Raw genomic sequence first — 21404 nt, 5'->3', positions numbered from 1 at the left:
TTAATGTGAAATTATTCAGTTGGCTACCTTGTAGTTGGCCTATTTTTGTGTCCAATTAGTATGCTAATAATGGTAATTATGTTCTATACTGCATGTCTCATCACCTAGAGGGTTTTTAAAATGATAAAATAATGAGAATAAACAAGCTGATGCTGACATTCACTGGGCCATTCTAATTACTTACTGAGAGCACACTGGGGAATCAACACTCAACCAAAGAAAATGATTCTTGCTTACTTTGTTAAAACTACTCTTTTCAAAGAGCATTAATAGTTTGCTGCTGTTTTCTTTATTACAAGGGACCACACTATTTTCCCTTTTATTTGCCCTGTTAATATACAGCACCAGGAAAATGATAATCAAATTACGTTTGACTGAAGCGATAACTGTTTGCAGGAGGTGTCAGAAAAACAAATATCTGTAATTGCTGAATTATACACCTTTGTAATGGCTACCATTTATTTCTTCCCCGTGTGATAAACATGCCATCACCTTTCTCACTAAGGCAGCATGGCACTGGCTCAGTGCAGCAGTGCTGCCCTGCAAAGGAGAACTGCCAGCAGCATGCTATACAGTGGGCTTCTCCAAAATCCCAATACCCCCAGGTTTGGTCCTCCCTACCCATCAGCATTCTCCTGCACTCACAAACTGTGCTGGTTTGGTTTTCTAAGTGCTGTATGTTCACCAAGGACAGGGTTCAGGAAGGACATCTGTTGCAGCAACACCAAAACAGGGAGCCAGAACTTTGTGGTTTCAGCATAAAGGAAAAGAGTTTGATATAGAGGGTAAAACTGAGTTGAGAATCTGGGAATTTAAAATCTTTACAGAGCAATTAAAGACTTATCTGCACCCTGTTTTTTTGTTTTTTTTTTTTTTTTTTGTTTTTTTTTGTTTTTTAAAGACAAAGAAATTGGGTGCAAGTAGCACGTAGCAAAATACCTTTATTTGAAGAAAACTTTATTTGAAAAGTTACTACCGTAAGTACAAAGGAAGCTGCATGAAAACTGAGGATAGAGAAACACAAGAAGTTGCACACCTGATGCAGACAGACAGACGTCAGTTTGACAGTGTGCCCCAGCCCCCAGTAAATTACCAGTGTGCAGAAGCTGAAATACCTTCAAGGTTTGGAAGCCAGGCTGCACTAGGAATGTTGGTTAAAGCTATGAGCTGTGATTAAAAAGATTGTTTGAACATAAATCCCCTCTAAGACAATATAAAGAAAGATAATATAAACAACATTGTATGTTTATATTGATGCTGATATTTTACTACACCTACTAGTGAGCTTTAAGACAATCCATCATAAAGAGAGCAGAGGGTGCTGTTATAAGCAGTGTTTGCCAATACAGAGCAGGGGCTGTTTTTAATAAAGGATGTAATATGTGACATGTTAACAGGGAGTCATTTGTGCACCGCATATTGGTTACTCCTTTCCTGTCATTTTGAATCATGTCTCAATATATCTTACTTGCTAAAGCAACTAACTACTGGCAAACAAAAAGTTACTATAATCAAGGAGGAATAAAAATATAGAGATCGGGAACTCAAATGTATTTTCTTTGCACGGTGCCAGGTATACGCTCAACTCAGAGAAGAAGCTGCAGTACAAACCAGAATCTTTGCGTTCTCCTTTCCCCCCTCCCCTCACCCGGGCAGGAAAGCCATACCCTCACCTCACCAGAGCTCTCACGTTTGGGTGCGCGATCTCCGGTGTTTGCTTCCCACCATGCAGTGCTATGCAGGCAGGAGGGCTGCGTGCAGCCAGGCGGGCTCAGAGCACTGAGAAGGGTTGGAAATGGATTCTAACAACTACGTGAAATCTTCCTGACAATCGCTAATTATGTCGGACAAAATTTTTATTTCTGAATGGCAAGCTAATGAAGAAAAAGAGAAACTTGGAAATGTATTTGAACTCAGCGGTTATTTGTGCCTTTCATCCATTAGAGAGATTACTGGCAGTATTTATGCCACAAGTACTGAAGAGTTATCACTTTAATCAGTTCTTGAGAGAGAGGGATTCAGAACGACAGCTTTGCTGTGTGCTGGGAGCGCTCTGTGCACTGTGTTGACAAACATCCCATAACCTGAAACTGCCGTTAAAAGCAACACTGGCTGAGCAAGAAGGTGATTTTAAAGGGAAAGCCAGGAGCCAATAATTAACTCCTGTTGTACAAAGGTGGTCTGGATGAACTCGTCTGGAAATCCTGCAACTTCCAGCAGCAGCTCAGGTTTTCTTGCTGCCTACAAATTATGCTGAACTGCACACATCTGCTTTGTAACTTCTGCAATTAATATTTCTCAGTAAATTCCAGGCTGACATCTTCGGCTTAGCGTGCAATTTAATGCAGTATTATCAGTAGCTCTGTGAGCTTCTGTCAAATGAATTAGCCGTCATGAAGAGCAAATAGGGGCATCTAAAGTATAATAAATATAAATATGAGCATTTGTATAGATGCTTATATATACACACACACCTAAGCATTTATACAGCACTTACATCTGCAGCACTGGGGGGGGGGTGGAGGGGGGGGAGAAGAGAAATAAAATCTCTGCACTTCACTGAAAAGCTCAACTGCAATTGATTGTCAAGTTACTGGGTTATACTCCTTGTGTCATTGGAAGCCAGCTTGATAAAGCAGACTGCTTTTGTAGATACAGTTAGGTTGGAATAAACTGCAGAAAATATGAATTTAGTCATCCCAGTACTGCAGACCTTAGCAGCTACAAATCCTGAAACTGATTTGCAGAGCACAGATTGCCACCTTGGCACCAGCTGCCTCTGTAAGGTGAGGGCTTTCTGACACCAGCCAGCAAAAACAACAGGTATTCCTCACAGTTGCATTACTGATCACTATTTGTTGATTTTTTAGTTTTTTTTTTACAGGGGGAAAGGAAAACAGCTTTTCTTTCCTCATATCATAAGAGTTAGGAAAATGTTCCCGAGCGCTGCTGTGCCCGAGGAGTTATCCAGGATGGCATCAGTGTGTTCCATTTGCTCCCCAGGGGTGAGGAGGGATTTGTTCTTGTTTATTGCAGGGTATTTTTTGTTTTGTTGTTAAGATCCACTGCTGTTATCAGGGGATCTTCTGAGCACATTTGCAAGGAAAATGATCACCCAAAATAACCTCCTAGAAATTTGCTCCCTGTTATCAATTTCCCTTAAGTAAAAATTCAGCAGATTCTGGGAAAAAGAAAAAAATAAATCAGAAAACAACAGGAAACTCAGGCAGACTTTTCCAGCAGGTCAGTCAGCAGCTGACAGTGTTAATGCTGGAAGACTGTAGCCAGTGCTTACAGCAATAAGGTATGCACCACTAGCCCAAAGGTTAGGGAAGCTGACTTGCATGGTCACCCAAGCAGTATGGGGATCTTTTACTGCCTTCTTGCTCAAGTCCCGTTACCACGTGCCAATAAATCAAGTCTCTTTGAGAGCTGTACTAGGTTAACATTTCTTTCTCTTAGTGGACATCTTTACTAATGACAGGGGTTAGCATCCAGATCTGGATCCTACCAACTTCCCTAAACTGAATGGAGTTATTACAACAGAGTTCTACAAGAGACAAAATTTTACCAGACACTTCTGCTCACTCTGCACAGACAAAGACTAAAATCATAGGCTCAGAAGTCTTTTTTTCTTTATTTCTAACTCAGAGCTTGAATAGAGCAGGCCAGCAAAGCGCAGACGTGCAGTGACCTCCAACCCCCTCAGCCACCGTCCCAGCCTGCCAGCAGTCAATCACTCAGTCATTTACATTTTATGGGATAGCAACGCTGGCCTCTCACATATATTTGTACTGTAACATCTGATTTCCCAGCACATGACATCAGCAAGAAGTGGAATAGATAAGCATCTTCCACCAAAACATAGTTCAGTGACCTAAATTACATATTCAGCAGTGGGAACGTTGCAAGCCCTAAATCTCACCAGCATCTCTCCAGGATCAAAGGCTGCTCCTGCTGCAGAAGCTCTTTCTGGATGAGGAGCAATTTCTTCCCGAATTCAGTCTCTTCCCCCCCACTTCCCCAGATCAGTTACAGCAACAGAACCGAGAAGGCAGTCCAGAAACAAATTATAGAGAAGTCATTAATTAATGTAGGTTACGAGCCACTGTTGGATGCTTCTTTGTGTAAGAGTAATGCAAATACCAGGGAAATATATTCCTTCTCCAAGTTGCTGCTTTTAGAATGGTAATTAAATCATAAAATATACTTCTGCATGCATGTTTGGAAAATACTTTTGCAGCCTGCAGGGCAAGCATGCGTTCATTCCCAGTTTGCCTGCACCCATGACTGTGTGCACTTACAGCTGCATAAGCGCACTCGACAGCAGCAGTGACACAGGCAGAGATTGAGGCACTTTTCCCATTTTCCTCACACGACATAAGCGGCGATGAGCACCAAAAGCCTCGTGCAGGCTCAGGGCAGAAGTCTGACAACAAGACTAGATCGACCAACTTTTTATTATTTTCTGAACCATTTGCTTTTAAGACCCTTCTGTTTCTAAGCATTCTTTTGTTTTAGGCATGCAGGGAAGGTTCCCCTCCACTAGGAAACCTCCCCTACTTCTAATTTGAGATCATGAGGATGCCCAATTTCTTCTCTTCCCTCCGTGGAAATACAACCGACCATAGATTTCCACACCCTACAGTTTTATAAGGGGGATAATTTGTATCCTTCAACTTGGCAGTGAGATAAAGACCTTCCTTGTATTGGGAGAATCCTTACCCCAAATATCTGGCCTTAATTAATCTAGCTATGTATCCACAGCAGAGTAGCACTGGGTGGTGCTTCACATAGAACTACTGCAACAAAGCCATACTCAGACCTCTGCCAAAGCTCACATGCTTTGTCTTGCTATAGCTGCACTCCAGCACCTGATGGTAATGGAATCACTCATGGATCCCCTGGTATAGCTGCTCTGCATCTCTGTGCTATATCCAGCATACATGGTACAGAGCAATGGCCATTTAAGAACCACACCAACATTCCCATCAGCCACATTTTTGCCATCTCCTGACCTGTGGTCTCAAGACACAGCTCCACCAGTTCAAACATGAGCAATGCCTTCATAAATCCTGTACTCACAGCTGGCCAAAGCAGCACGCACATCTGAAGGGCGCGTGTATATAGACATATTGATCTGTGCATACTGCACTGGTAATAAACCCCCATCACAGGGTAGTTGAAAAATCCCAATCACACATCTTCTCTGTGAAGGCTCAAGGACAAGGTCTGGTTGCCCCTGCATATGCAAGATCTCCTCATGGGCATCTTAAGGGGATACACAGAGCTCAATGCACGCTTCCCCTCTAGGCAGGTCAATGAGGCACAGAAGGAACTATTGTATGGTGTATCCTCAAAATTTTGAAGTGGATACAGTAATAAATTAATTTTAAATTAATCACTAAGAATGTTTGAAGAACTAACTAAAGAAAAAAATCAGAAGTTTGTATGAAAGACTACCAAGAAGAGAAATACCAAGCATTTTGGTTTGCACATTTAGGAAGATATCCCCCAAACACATACTGATGCACAGGAAGGCTAAAGAAAAAAATCAGTCTTTTATATCAGTTATGCCTCTATAGTTCTGAAGTTACTGTATAACTAACTCTTCCCAACTGTCATTTCTTTGCCCTGTGAAGCAGTACAAATAAATGACAAGAACAGGATTGACCAACTTCAATCTCTTATCAAAGGATAATGGATGTGGTGCCTCAGGTGTCACTTTGATGCCATTTTTCATCAAAAATAGTAAATTATGCAAAATCCTGTAAATGCACTTCTTACTGCAGGGGGTTTTCTACCTGAAAAGGTTGAAGATCCTGAAATCTTGAGAGCCCTTGCAAGCAAATTAAGACATTTGTTTCCATCCTGACAAACTCCAAGCATATAATTTACATACTTCTAGTAATAGGAAGGAAAAAGCTTTTCTTCTTTTCCAGTCACCTCTGCAGCATCAAGTGGGTTTTTTCAGCCTGTGTACCAGCTGCATATCCACAAAATAATACAAAGAAAGACCCCAGGAGAGTGGCTAGCTAGAAAAACAATCAGATTTCTTGAACTACTTTTTTCTCTTCAGGTCTCACAGGAAGCAACACAGAACTCACCAAAAATATGCATAAAGAAAAGGGACTCTTGTTAACTTGCATTCCAATTCATAAACTACCAACTGTCTCATTACTACTGAATTATCATTCAGTTGCCACTAAATCAGTTGAAATTTCAGTTTCCCAAATGCAGTACATCCAACCCTTTTCATTAAAAAGACAGCACAATATCCCCTTTCCTATAACAGCAGGGACTGGCTGGCTACTCCCAGGCTTCTGGTCAGAATAGCTTTGCCCAGGAAATACAAAAATAAAAGTACAAAATTATCACAAGTAGCTATATAGAACAAGAAAAACAAAAAGCACATAAATCAAAACACAACAATTATACTTAAGTAAACTGATGAAATGAATATGGGCAAAATATAAAGAGCAAACCCAATATCCAGCTCTTAATAGAGCCAACGTTATTTCTGAGATTAACATTTCTCACACTGCTGCCCAGAATAGTCCACCACCAGCACTATGCAGACGCTGGAAATATGTACTCTGTACATGAACTTAAGTAACATGAAGAGAAAGAAAAAAGGAGCAGAAAAAACTAAAGCAGAAGAGCACTTTGATGTTCAGCATTCAGCTGCATTGAGCGATGGGTAGATAGAGCAAGGAACTAGACATCCAGTTCTGTTTCATTAATATTAAACTTGTTCTACTAGAGAAAACAGAACATGAAAACCCTTCATTTTAATTAGCTTTGATGTCACTGCAAAAGGTTTAAACTTCAACAATGCTTTGGTCCCTTATCCTTTGAGGGGCACTTCTGGGAAGACCCATTCCCTAGGAAACCAGGATAGCAGCATCGCTCCCCAGCCCTGCCATGCAGACATATCTCAGCACCCTCGGCCCTACTTCTTGGCTTTCTGCTGTTTGGTCAGCCAGAGAATGGGGGAAACCATGAACTTGGCACAGCTGCAGCAGGGTTTGGTTTTTGAAGCAGAACATCAAAAACACAGCTTGATAGGGAGCAGAATCAGCTCTGGTGAGGGTATAAGAAACTAACTACTGAGTAACACCCTCCTGCATTTTCTGAGAAACCATGAAAAAAAATGAAAAAAAAAAATGGTGGGAAGAGCATACAGAAAAACAGGATGCCTAATCCTTCCATTAAACCACTGTGTTTAGGTTCAGGTCAGCCTCCCGTGGCAGTACACAATGATGGAACAAGTTGACCTTCTCTGGCATAGACATGATTTCTCAAGCAAATTAACCTTTTTCTCACCTACAGACAGAACAACAAAAACAAAACAAACAACCCATAAATCAACCAGTAAACCTGTTATTTTAGAAAAGACAGAGTACTGGAGTAAATTCTTCCAATATGCCCTTACATCATTCATAGAGACAGAAAAACAATTACAAAGCAAATCAGATCTTTTCTTTAATTGATTGCACTCAGAAGTTCTTTACTCAAGAAGAGAAGTTGCCAAAAATAAAAATCGACGTGTATTTCAATTCTAAGCAGTGGAAATATAACTGTCTTTGGATTCTTAGTTTTCTTTCCAGCAGTCTCTATGCTACAAGAAAGATACTAAAATCTTCTTTGTAATTCCTTCAAAGATTGAACTTCTACATACTGAGCCTTATTACGCATAAGAAATTATTGAAAGAGGGTAAACCAGGGTGGAGGGGAAAGGGTTATTTGTGTGGGTTGTCTTAAAATAGCAGGTTTTTTTTTTTTTTTTAGCAGAAAGAGGAAGATGGGTAATATTTGCCTTTCTTGCCAAAAAGAGAATCTAGAGCCATGCCAGAGCCCCCATTGCAGTTAATTGCTTTTCCCTCTTTCCAAAGAGGGCAATAAGACCCAAAGCCTACTGTTCTCTCTATCATCGGTGTTAGCCAGGTCCCAGTAAGCAGCTCTGAGTCTCAGCAGAAGCTGGAGAGCAGCAACTACAACTCTAAAACTCAACTGGACATAGGCCAACTGAAGCAAAGCCCAACTAAAGCCATTACAGGGAAAATGTTCAAATTTCAGCCTCCTCAAATTTAACACAAAAAGCACAGCTAGCCACATTATACTTCTTTAGCTTGAGCATTACATTAATTCAAATCTCCTGCCCCAGACCTAACTCCGGTGGGCTCAGGCCCAGCTTTCTGCATAGTCTTTCTCACCAAGCAGCTATCAGCCACTGCCCCAGCATTTCAGCTCTAACACCATTGATAAATTCCATCACGCATGCTAGCAAAACAGGCTTTGATAAATGCATGAACCTAGACAGGACTCCTTTCAGCAGGCTTTTCTGACAGAAACCCTCTCCCCTTCATGCAAACTCCAGCTGGCACACCTTCCACACTATCACATGCATGATCAGCTCCAAGATGAACTGCCTTGGTTGCAGGGCGTGAAACATCACAGTACCACCAATGTGACTTCACAAGGCTAGCGAAAATTTCAACTAAACTGGAAATATTTTTACCCCATCAAATAACTGACTTGTAGATCACAGCATCCCTTCACTAAGAGGGCTGTTGAAATAATGAAGTAACCAGTATGTGCTAATTGCACTAGAGAAAGTTCATCACAGTGAGATTAGCCATGACAGAGATGTGGGGTTTAAAAAAAAACAAAAACAAAAAAAAACCATGAGACTAATCTAAAAGACTTCCCATTGGGTTAAAATCATTTGGACTAGAAGCTTTACTGCTCCTTATAGCTAATGGCAAATTAAAGATGGCCATGTAAGTAAGATGTGGGTTGATCTGGTCTTTGCACTTTCCTGAAATAAGCGACATATCAGCCAATTCAAAGACGACAAATATTTATTGTGAGAACCAATATTTACAATTAAAGCTTTCACTGTTCTCCCCCAAAGTACTAATCTGCAAAGAACACTCCTACAACTTGTGCTGAAGCACACGTTCTGACAGCATGCTCACATGAGATGTAATTCCAAAAGGGGAAAATTAAGAAAAGCTGGTTTCATTTTGCACAAGAAATTTCCATTCCTGTTTTTAGCCTGCTGCCTTTCTGCATAGAAATGCAGAATATGGGAGATAGAAAAGGAAGAGCAAGGAAGGTACAGATGTGTTTTCAAGACTCTTTAGCAGGGTCTGTGATGATAAGTAATGTTTCAAACTAAAATAGGGGAGATTTACATTAGACATAAGGGAGGGTGGTTTTGTACAATCAGGGTGGTGAGGCACTGGCACAGGTTGCCCAGAGGTGGTGGTGCCCCATCCTTGGAGACACTCAAGGTCAGGCTGGATGGGGCTCTGAGCACCTGATGGAGCTGTAGGTGTCCCTGTACATTGCAGGGAAGTTGGAATGATGGCCTTCAAGGGTCTTTTCCAACTCAAAAATTTTTATAATTCTTTGAAGAAAGGCAGACAGAGCTTTAAATACCAAGCAGGGTTGAAACAATCACAACAAAGTTGAGAGCATAGAAAGTGATGAGAAACACAACAGGAAAAAATGGAAGGAAACCTTAGAGGTAAGATAAAGTTAAGGCAGCTTTCAGGTAGTGTGCAGAAGCAGGGGGCTGCAACAGAGCAGGCTGCTGAACTTAGGCAGAGCAAGGCAGTATCCCAAAAAATGACCATGAAAATTAATTATTGCCTTATGTTTCAGAAAGTACCTAAGATTTGTGGTTGTTAGACACATAGAACACAGAACACCTAACTCACCAGCATTTGTTGCCTCAGTTTACTGGGAGTGTAATAGTCATTGTAAAAATTAGCAAGGCACTCTTGTTTTGAAATGTTGGCTTTACAAGTATTCCAGAAGTATCTCAGTGACCAAGGAGAACCAATAAAGTTAAATATTCTTGCCATCGAAATCTCTGGCATTGAAAACAAACGGGGAAAAAAAAGCACATGTAAAAGATTTGCCTTTTGATTATTATTATCACCTTGTAAGTGAAGCCCTCCATCAGCTCCGTAGCTTCCTCTCTGCTGCCACTAGAGGGAGAAGCATATTCCTGGGATCTCACGGCTCCTAGGCTATTTCAGATTCAGAAATATTTGTTGTATGGAAAAACGTTTGTCCTTGTGTGATAAGCATGGATAACGCAATAGAGAGCCTCTAAAAATAAAGTGGGACAAACATTGCAGCCTCTTCCCTCAAATAAACTCCAATTACAATCCTTAAACCTTTCAAATTTAAACACTGATGTAATTGTTCTTCTTTGCTGGTAACACAAATCGTGCTACTGTGTTTACTCCCATTGCATCCAGGGCAGGGGAGGCCAAACAGGAAGAAAGCAGAATACTGCATTTCTATCAATATAGGAACAAAGAATGTTTTCTAGTGGCTTAATCCACTGCTGATTAAAGAAATCTGCTAGCTGTATGGAGCGCTGGAAATACATTCTGGGCTGAAAATAAATCCTAAAGTAACATCTAAATAAACCAGAAATCCTGGATTTACATACTCCATTTTTCCCATCCTAACTCAACTGAAAAACCAGCATTGAAGAATACGCTGTGTTAATGCATTTTAAACACTGAGACCAGTAATGATTGCTTTTGGTGTTTATAGCAGTGGCAAGGCAGTTCCGCTGGCATGGAAGTGTCTTTGTAAAACATTCTTAACCATAGGTGCCAAACCTGCATCCAATGAAACCCACCCCCCTATGCCTATGTACAAAATCTCAGCCATGCTGAATAATTGAAATGAGCTTTCAAACACAGGCTGCTGGTAGACATCAATGGTAACCAGGCCTGGCTTCCTAACACAGAACAAGAGAATCTCAGAGGAAAAAGGGCCATTCCCCCAAACAACAGGGCAGTTTGCAGGCTCAGAGCATGTCTACATTTTCTTGGATACTCATTGTCCACTACCCCTGCCATATAGAACAGCAACGCTGACCACTCAGGTCATGTGGAATGAAATGTGGCATATCTTAGAGTTAATTAAGCCACAGGTGCAAATAAAACTACCTAGAGAAAAACCTTGCCCTTAGATTATTCTTTCCTGTCTTTTGAAGGCAGTTGCAAAGCAGCCCTGTCAACTACTCATAAGACAGGTCCATTTGGAGTGGGTCTCCAGAGGTTAGGTTTGTCCCCTTGTTGATAAAAGAGCCAGCTTCAAAGACAGGACCTCTTCCACCTTTTGTCAATTCCTTCTTCACAGGGACGCAATGCTGCATCCAGTCCTCTAGGACACCTACATATTCTTTCCTGCAGAGCTGCACCCTGATGATCTGCAGCCTGTATGGCCCATGGAGCTACCCCAAACCAGGTGCAGGACCTGTCTGCAATGATTTTCAGTCATCAGCTCCTGCCTCCATCCTGTCAAGGTTGCATTGCAGGGCAGTCCTGCTCTTCAGCTTCATTATTGCCTCCTTAGTTTGCTTTCATCCCCACAGCCATCTAATCCCAGGGTGCTGTACCAGGGTCAGAAAATTGGCTAAGCCTCCACCTCTGAAGAAAACAATGTCTTTCCCCAATTCCTCTATCCTAACCTATAGCTGCAGTCCAGTATAGCACCTAATCCCTACTGCACCCACTGAGTTTCATTCTGAAGAAGTGGAAGGTTTTACCTACACCATTTAGACTGGAAGGTGACCAGTCTCCATTTGCTGTTGTGGCACTGTCCCACAGCTCAGGGCTGATGTATTGCTCCCCCATCCACACTCAGCCTAAGCCCTGCCTCTCACCACCATGTGTTACAGTAGGACAACCTTGTTATTTCAACTGTCACACAAATAACAAAAAGTGAGAGAAGAGCAAGCAAACCACAGGCTTCCACATGCAGGGGCTGGCGCTGAAGCACAGAGAGGAACCACCTTCCCAGCTATACACCTGGGGAGGCAAGGCACCAAGCAAAACAAGATTTTCTTTCCCCTCTGCTTTACTTGTGCTTTTGCAGAGCAGCTGCAATACCTCCCTCACTGAACGTGAGGTCACTTGTGCACTGTTGCTGTAGAGAGGCTGGAAAATAGAGTTCTTAAAAGTTTTAACTTATGACCAATCGTGGCTGCAGTATTTTTGTTGTTTTCATCAACATGAGGATGAGGTTCATCATTCCTGGATTTAAAAACTGCAGCTACCTTTGTTCCAGCCAGATGATTTTCGTCTCCTGCAATTATTTCATATAAAAGCTTAAGACAACATCCCAGGTTCTTTCCCCTTTTGCATTCGTATGCATGTATATACACACATATATATATGAAAACAACATTTCACAGTAAATTTTCCTTTCTGAAAGGATTTCCAGCATCTGCCTGACAATATAACAGCATATGCAGTACCTCTGCCACTCAAACAGGTCCTTTAAATCCAAAGTTTGTGTCAAAATCTGCTCTGAAACAACTCTATGATATGTACTGCACATAACCCCTGGATTGCAGGTTAGGGTACATTTTAAGTATGAAATATTAAATGAGATCATAACCGTTAAATCACTGTGCTGTCACTCCAACACTAACTCAGGTTGGCAGAGCTCACGCTCAATGATGTCACCAACACCACCTTGCTGCTGTTGTGAACCCAGCCCAGCTCGCATCAATTTTTTCTGATTGATGCTACGTATTAACATCTATTTTTACCTTGGCTTGCACTTCAAGTCATCAGTTCCTTCCTAGTGCTTTAATGGGTGAGGTAAAGGATAGTTAAAACACTGCAGTGACAGTGGCAGGAGTGTGCTCAGCACATGGGACAACACAGGAACTGGAAACCAAGTACCACCCATTCTGCAGGTTAGGGAGATGACAGAACTCTAGACCTGAAATGCAAGGACAGCTGTAAGGTGGAGTTCACCCACCTTTCCGCACATTAAACACTGTCCTACTTTGCATCAGCTCCTACTGATGTAAACAACTCATGGACTATGCAACGAAAATAACAGAACAGTTAGGAAAAAAATTATCTCAACCTTCTAAGAATAGCTTCCCTTGGCTAAGTTGCTCCTTTACGGCTTTCCTTGAAGCACTGATGAGCAGAATACTGATTGGGAATTGCTATGAGTATTGTTGGAAGGCATGGTTCCCCACAGTTTTCTGCTTTGCAGAAGGTGAAATGTTTTCTACATCCTTCTCTCAAGGCCAGAGATACCGTGCAGCCCACACCATGCTCCTCTCCACCCACTCAGTTTCCAAGACCTATGTCTGTGCATACAAGACCCCCAGTTAGGATACTGCTGAGGAACATCCATCCTGGACCTGCCCCACGTGCAGAACATAGCTCAGGGAATGGAGTGGTCTCCTCACACCAACTCCTTGTGGCAGCCATAGCCACACTGAGTTCATGCAAATAAGGTCTACACCACAGCTCTGAGACATTTCTTTGGCTTGCCCCCAAAGCAGGAGAGACTCAAAAGAAAAAAAAAAAAGGCATTTCGAGTGGGACAATGCTATCCCCTGGACTGAAGTCACTGAGATTTGCTGTGAGCAAGCAAGCCCACAGGCACAGGCAGTTCGCCATTCCATCCAACATTCTAATACACTCTGGAGAAAGAGATCAGGGCACCAGAAGATCCTACTGTCCCACATAGCAATGCTTCATAAATTCCCCAAACTATCCTGATAAGAAAAAAATAGCATCTGCACAAGAGGTACTTGAGATATATGGGACATTAGGGAAGGGACTGACAGGAGTCAATCGCTGTGCTAAGCATACGCTTATGGCCAAATGAATGGACAAAAGGTCAAATCAAAGACTATCTGCAATTGGTTTATTTTAGGACCCCTTCTTCTATCACTACTGGGGAGCCATGGCCCTTTCAGAATCAAGCTGTTCCTGCTATTGCTGGCTTGGGACAAAAAGCACACTGCTGCTAACCTCTTACATAAAGTGAACAGACAAACAGCTGAATTGCTGACCCCTAATGGCCTTTTCCCTAGGATTTGAGAGTTTGCACAAAGCCAACATTTTACATGCAGTCCTTGATGGAGTTTGGAATTGTGCGGCAAGGCTGTTTAGAGTGCACACTCTTAACCCAATTGTTTGTGTACAATGTTTCTCCTTACTAATGCCAAACACTGTAGGTCTCCAGGTTATTTTTTAAGCTGCTTGGTCATAGTTTTAAACCCTGCATATACCTCCATTGTCACCAATACAAGCATGAGCTCCAGCCAGGGCAGCTTCTGTTCTGCTCCATCCTTTTTCAGCTGAGCCACACAGATCAGAGCTCCCCAATTATTGGGCTCTTGGCTAGAAGTGCAGAAGTTCTCCCAACGCCTTTTCTATTTGCACACAGAAACATGCCTCGAGATTATTTTAAGTGGGATGTGTTCAGCAAGGTCAACCTGAGTTCTGAATGATGATTTATCTTCCTCATTCCTTCCAAACTGATCAAATGATGACCACGGATCTTCGCAATTGTTATCAGTTAATAGGAGTCTATAAGAAATACTTAAACAAGTTCCATTTTCCTTTGCAAATGGATAACCAAGTGCACATCGTGCCAGCCTGCAGCAAAGCAGCACATGCCCATACTGAGTAATCTGTAAGAAACCTCCACCTCTGCCCACACCCCATGGCCCCACCAAGTCCATTCCACCACCCACATCTGATGGTGGAAGTACACAACACTGGGGTTTTAAAGATCACAAGCTACCTGCTACCAGTGCACAGATTGCACAGCCTGGAGAAGAGCAGGCTCCAGGGAGACCTGAGAGCAGCCTGTCAGTATCTAAAGGGGGGCTTAAGAAAGAAGGGGGCAGACACTTCAGCAGGATCTATAGTGAAAGGGCAAGGAGAAATGGTTTCAAACTGAAAGAGTAGAGATTTCGACTGAATATAAGGAAGAAGGTTTTTTTACAATCAAGGTGGTAAGGCACTGGTGCAGGTTGCCCAGAGGAGGTGGTGGCCCATTCCTGGAGACACTCAAGGTCAGGCTGCATGGGGCTCTGAGCACCCGATGCAGCTGTAGGTGTCCCTGCTTACTGCAGGAGGGGTTGGACTGCTGGCTTTTAGGGGTTCCTTCCAAGTCAAAGGGTTCTGTAACTATGGCAAATATCCAAACCTCACACCTCAGAGAACACCTAAGTGCAGGCAGTCCAGTAGTTACACTGATGCATTTACACAAACACAAAGCAAGCTGAGGATAAAAGCACAAAGCACAACAATACACAATTCAACAATAACAAAACAGCATTCAGGCATAACAGCAGGCACAAAAATCACCATTGTCTGTTATCTTTCCACTCATTCTGGCACTGAGCTACTGAGAACCACACTACATATTATTCTGCACTGTCCAACCACACCAAATTCTACTTTTGCATTTTTGTTTTAATGTAGAGATGCACTAATTGTTGTGAACACACAAAGTGCTACCTGGGATAACACTTCACATGCAAATTGAGGACTTTAAAATTATTGTAATGCAAGAGTACCATGGTTTATTAACAGCAGATTTGCAAGGTTAATTTTCAATTATATATTTCTTATTAGTTTCCTAGCTGTCTTGCTATTATTAAATTTAAAGAGGAAGATACTTTCAATGTGTCCAGCTTCTGTGGCATTATTACTGATAATTATTCCTATTTTCCAATTTGTGTTACTCTCGTGTCTTGCAAAATTTGTAATTAATGAGCAAATAATTATAGCAGCACTTACTTGAGCTGCTTTAGTTAAAGCTGTGTCAGCTTTTGCATTAGGATCCCCATTTTTCAAGGGTTTATAACTGAAGCATAAAAATTCACTCTGGGCAGAGCCTTATAGTAAGAGCTGTGTGCTGAGCATGATATTTTGTTTTTAAATGTCTTTAAGCAGCATTATCCAGTTCCTTAACTGACTCAAATTTAAACAAAACCCTAAGCTTCAAAAGGCATGAAGTTTACAACTCCTCATTTATCTGTGTGCCACTGTCTCTAAAATAAAAGCATGATATCTTTAGGTGGAGGCATTCACTTTTAAATACATTGAATAAAATGCCTCAGCATTTTCAAAGAACAGAAGCAGGTCTGTTACACCTGGTGGTGGTCATTAGCCTCACAGACAGACACAGAGCTTGACACCCAGAGATGCCTGTGCTGATCACAACCAGCCTTCACACTTAGCTCTACTAAGGCACGTGAGCAGACCTTAGAGTCAGCAGGGCCTCCAGAGAGGCACACGCATTCACTGCTCAGATTCAGCAAAACAGAGCACTGAGTTTGTGGAAAGCTTTGGCTGCCCCTATTTGCTGCACGCTGTGGTCCCCAGCAAACATCACAAGGCACTGCTCCTAGGGATGCCAACAGCCCAGAGGCCCTTCAGCCCCACACGGGACATTCTCCCCTTGACACTGCCAGATCCTGGGGCTCCTGAGCACCTCCTCCTGCCCAGCCCTGGAGCAGCCACCCAGCTCCGGGCACAAGGAAGCTGCTTGACCCGAATGCTGAGCTTAATTAACTCAACACCGCTGTAATTCAGCAAATTGGGAACAGCAAGTCAGCAGCACATGTATACCAGATTCAATTGGGTGTGTTTTAGCGCTGAAGAGCTGAGTGGACTGAGGTGGTTCTAGCAGAAAAGCAGCAGCAAAAAAGCACACCACAAAAGCAGCATTTCTATGACATGACACCCCAAGACAAGACAAAAACAGAGCAAGGAGGCCTACCTGCTCCAGCTGGTCATGGGAAGCAGGACTTCTTCTCCACACAACCAGCCCTGACCCTTCTCACTAAAGGAGCAGCCCCTGCCCTCAGGGCACCTTTTATTCATTTTCCTTTAGCTGGTGTCAGCTGGGGCTCTCCACACCCTCCTTCTCTGTAATTATCTCCTCATCTTTGAGTTAATTGCTGCTTGGGGGAGCCCATCTCCTGCTTACTGTGTGAGTCAGCCTTGCACCAGGGCGCTGGGGTTACCATTCTGACCCAGGAGCTGCAAATTCACCTCCCTGGGACCATCCCCATACCACTGGTGGCACATCCACCAGTAATTCACTGATATCTTTATTTCTGCAAAGCATGTACACAGAGCATGGCCCAACTATGATATTTTTATTCTGCAATAAAACCTTGCTATATAAACCAGCTGTTTCTCCTATTAGGTGTCTGTCTATCCTTTGGGTAAATATTTTCTCTTGCTAACCTGGTGTCATGAGCTTCCCCAGTTAAGATTGGTTTGAGGAATCTATATGCATTGATGTCCCCTAGTTGCTGATGGCCTCACATTTTGACTGTAACCATGGTGCTGCTGGATTTATCATGGCTGCATGGCACAGTGTGTATCTCATTATTCTTTCCTGGCAGCTTTGTATAGCTTTTATTTAGCTGTAAAAATAATTTACATTTCTTGAGCATCTGAATTAAAGATAAAATAGGACTATGACATCAAGGGCTGGAGATTTTATGCAAATTTATTTATAAAAATAAATCACATTTAGAATACAAAATTACACAAATGCCTTCTACAAATCACCCATCCCTTTAAAAAAGTTAAATCTTTCTTTTTTTAAGAACAACGCCTTAACACGTTATCCACAGAGCTGCAACATGAACGGAAACACAGCAGAAAATCCAGAGTGAAATCAGGGAACCTTGGGCTGATGACATCAGTTATGTGACAAGGAAATTTTTACTCCTTCATCACCTGAGATTGCTCCAGGTCACCAGCCCATGGCACTCAACTTCAGTTGTCTCCGTTCTGGGATGGAATACTGGCTCCATTAAGTCAATGGCAAATTCTTGGTTGACTTCACCAGGGCTGTGATGCTCAGCTGGAGGAGGTGAAGCTCAGGAAAGGCAGCAGCATCACAAGTCCATCTCAGCACAGCCAGGAACCCGTATCACACAAATCACCCAACTACATGGATTGATCCAAAAGTTGTAGTGTTCAAATGTTCTGAAATAGTGTTTCCAGGAACACCCCACAACTTGCACCTAATCCCAACACACTCAAACATCAGAAAGCCCACAATTTTTTATTGTCTTCTGGGATTTCAGAATGGTGTAGAATACATCTTTATAAGTGGGATCTAAGTGACGGTGGTTTTCCTGACTATGTAGCTAACTGAAGTAAATAGTTTAACCACAGTTTTTATTATTTCAAAACGGCTATAAACGTTGAATATGAATATTTCTTTCTGCTCTAACCTCAGGCTTTTCCCTTAGCCCCTTCTGGTGCTTAGTTTTTTTAACGTTGTCTTCTCTACACAAGATCTCTGCTTTATATTCATGAAAGAGAAATCAATAGCTGTTTTCTCGACTTTCCATTGAAATAATCCATACGGGGGTTCAGCTGTGATCCACACTTTCAGAATGAGATCTCCTCTGCGTGGCGGCAGCAGTATGCAAACCTCAGCAGACATCTCTGCATTTCCATCATTCAGGACTCCTCACTGCACAGTGCTATCACCATCGCACTTCACACAAAAGAGGTCAGAGAATTGTTTCCTAAAAAGAAAACAAAAAAGGATTAAAATGTGAACTATTAGTAGGCATACAACAAACCCCACAGGTTTCCATTGCACGGATGTGCTCCTGCAAAGATGGGAGAATGGCGCTGCTGGCTGACACACTGCAGGCAGGAGGCACAGCAGCACTGCTCCGTGCAGCCTTTCTGCCTGCCTTGCTGTGCATCTCCTTTCAGCACAGGCATGAAAGCATGGCTGCTGGCTTGGGGACCTCCTGTCACAGCCCTATCAGCACAGATGTGCAGGAGTTGCCTCGTGCAGGGCTCTGCTGAAGGCCGAATGCTGCAGGCAGTGCCGTGCTTCTCCTTGAGCTCTGCTCCCATGCAGAGGCCAAATACAGCTCCTGAATCAAAAGCGACACAGGAGATGACTTCTCCTGCAGTCAGAAAGCAGCTCTGTGGGGGGTTGGCCATGCTGAACCCTTGTCATCCATGCCACCCAAATAGCTGAGCTTCTGCCCGTTGTGTGAGCTCTGAAAGCATCACACTGCACTGTGATCTTGCAGAGTACCTGCAGCTATCTGTCCTCTCAGAAACATTACAATGGCTATTTAAGTATTTCACGCTGTCATGCAGCTTAACTGGACCAGTGAAATTGGTTACATCAAGCTGAAATCAACAAACAGCATTACCTATCTTCACTTACCCATGCAATGAGTTTGGATGCTGTGCTCCCCACAAGAAGACTTTTATCATTGTTAGAGGGAGACTTTGGTTCCATATGAAAAACCCAGCTCACCCCACAACTGTTATCACACTGCTGTTCTTAGTGAGAGCTCTTCACTTGCTTCTAGAAAAGGGGGCCTCAGGAGCACAGCTGTTGGTAGACAGGAGCAAAGGAATACACTTTATCACCTGGGTGAGACCTTTCCTGGTCAGTTCTTGTCTCATCAGCATACGTGAGAGTGCTCTGGGCAGAATTTTGTGTCTCATCGTTGTTGGCATCTGCACCATTATGTGCACAGGGCAGGAGAGTGATGCTCAGCTCCACATGTAGGCTGCTGCCGGACCAAATGCGTTCATTCATTAGGGCATCCAAACCATGGAGAAGAGATGAAGAAATGGAGAGGGGAAAGAAAGGAAGATGTATGAATTAGAAATGTCATAATTAAGAAGAGCTAAGTTAACTGGAGACTGATTTAACGAACACAGAGTAGTTTGACATCTCAGGAGGGAGTAATACCACGACAACCTCAGGCAGGGCTTCAGGCCTCAGCCAGCACGGAGCTGATGTGCTGAATCCCACTGCAGACAATTGGATTTCAGCACATGTTTAAGTAGGGGGCCAGGGAGGGATGGTTTGTGAGAGCTCTGTAAAAGCCCAACCTTCCATTCTCCCAAACCATATGGGTTTGACTTCCCATATGGAGTGACAAAATAAAAATATATTCTAAAAATAGCTTTCAAAAATGCACTGGCTGAAGGCTGCTTCCTGTGCTACAATTTGATTAGTCTTGTGTTTTATTTCTACAGCAGTGATTCCAATTTATCTCTGATTTGGAGCTTGAAAAGCTGCTTTTATAGTTATAGGCAGAGGAGAAAAAGGCATCCGGGAAGCAAATATAGAGAGCTCTTCTGGCTTTATAGGAGCTGCAGGAACAAGCAAAATGATTTTAGAGCAGCAAAAAAACAAAGTGATACTGGGAGATGATCTATCTTTGCAGTCTGTATTTAACTTCCCTGTCAGCCTCTCTGCTAGTGTGGAACATTATATATTCTGTGCAGCTACAAAGCAACCTGAAGGAGCCAAAAATTGTCAGGGAAGAAATCCCCCGGGTGGGAAGGAGCAGTGTCAGCACCGCCTGGCAGCAAACCTGGCTGCCATGGCCACTGCACCCTGTGCTGCCTGGTGGCATCCAGTGCAGAGAAGCTGGCAGTGCAGGCAGAAAGTGGCTAAAGGTACAAGCAGCCCCATGGGGGCTCTGCTGTAATGAGCCCTCTTAAAAATCATACCCTTTAAAAAAAAAAAAAAAAAAAAAGGAAATGTGAAATTAGATGCCAGAAAGCTTTAATCCTCTTCAGCTAAGTCTGAAGCAAACCACCCATGCACTCCTTTGGGTCCACTACTCTCCAATTCTCACCCGAAGACTCAAAACACAAGTTCCACTGCTGGGCTTAACAAGGTGTGAGAGGAAATCTGGCCTAGCATTACTAGGTCTTGCTTTTCCAGCAATCTGTGTCCTCTTCCTCTCTTCCTCCTCCTCCTCCTCCTTATCCATGTCCCACCACAGCTCCTATGGCCGCTGTCCCCACGTGCCAGCTCTGTCCCCATCTGCAGCACCAGCAGCAGTGGCAGTTCCAAACAGTCTGTTGTGTTTTTTTTTTCCTCACTCCAGATTATTAAAGCTCTAAGAATGCCTTTTTGCAATCCTTGCAAAAGCTCTACATTTACCCTTAAAGGAGATGTTTATAACATTTAAGCAATATTAAAGCCCAAAGAAGGAAAATAAAAGAATATCAAGAATATCAAGAAGTAGATCAGGTAGATCAGTAGATCAGTAGATCAGTATATCAAGAAGTATAATCAGTAGATTATAAGTACTTCTTAAGTCAGGAATATGTTCCATGCCCTGAGAGTAGCCAGCAGCCCTTCTGGGAATAAATGTTATTGAAGTTGGTGCAATTTTTGCTGGAGGAGGTTCACTGCAGGTGTTTGGTTCTATGTGCATAACGTGCTTCAATACAGAAACTCCTACCCACTATTGTACAGTGCCAGTCTTCAGAAACATGACGCAGTGCTATTCTGATCTTTTCACCTTCCTTGCATGTAGAAATGAGGGGACACTCAAGGCAAAGGCTGGTTGGGCTCCGACCAACTGCAGGGCAGTTGGAGTGATAGCTTCAAGCGTCCCTTCCAACACAAACGATTCTACGATTTTCAGTACTTCATGACCAGGGAGCAGAGTTCCATGCCACACAGGCTGGGTAACGACACTGACCTGCGTTCTTGGGACTGCAGAGGACACATTTCTATTAGAAACATCCTAAACCTGCTGAGCCAGGGAATTATTTAGGACA

The 21404-nt window shown here is 42.8% G+C and overlaps 1 protein-coding gene and 1 long non-coding RNA gene across 3 annotated transcripts in view; one reads left to right on the top strand and one right to left on the bottom strand.

Annotated features, from left to right (window-relative positions):
* LOC125699693 (transmembrane protein 182-like) overlaps positions 1-21404 on the top strand; it is a 214441-nt gene that overhangs the window by 130103 nt on the left and 62934 nt on the right. The gene's annotated exons all lie outside the window — the stretch shown is intronic.
* LOC125699694 (uncharacterized) overlaps positions 17385-21404 on the bottom strand; it is a 78071-nt gene continuing 74051 nt past the window's right edge. For both annotated transcript variants that reach the window (XR_007379655.1, XR_007379656.1), the window contains 2 exons: positions 19242-19387; positions 17385-18367 (listed from right to left, as the gene is read on the bottom strand). This is a non-coding gene — a long non-coding RNA (uncharacterized LOC125699694). The remainder of the gene's footprint in view (positions 18368-19241; positions 19388-21404) is intronic.

This window comes from Lagopus muta, chromosome 13 (genome assembly GCF_023343835.1).
Source record: "Lagopus muta isolate bLagMut1 chromosome 13, bLagMut1 primary, whole genome shotgun sequence".
Taxonomy (NCBI): Eukaryota; Metazoa; Chordata; class Aves; order Galliformes; family Phasianidae; genus Lagopus; species Lagopus muta.
Note: the sequence above shows the minus strand (reverse complement) of the source record. Positions and strands in the feature narration are given on the sequence as shown.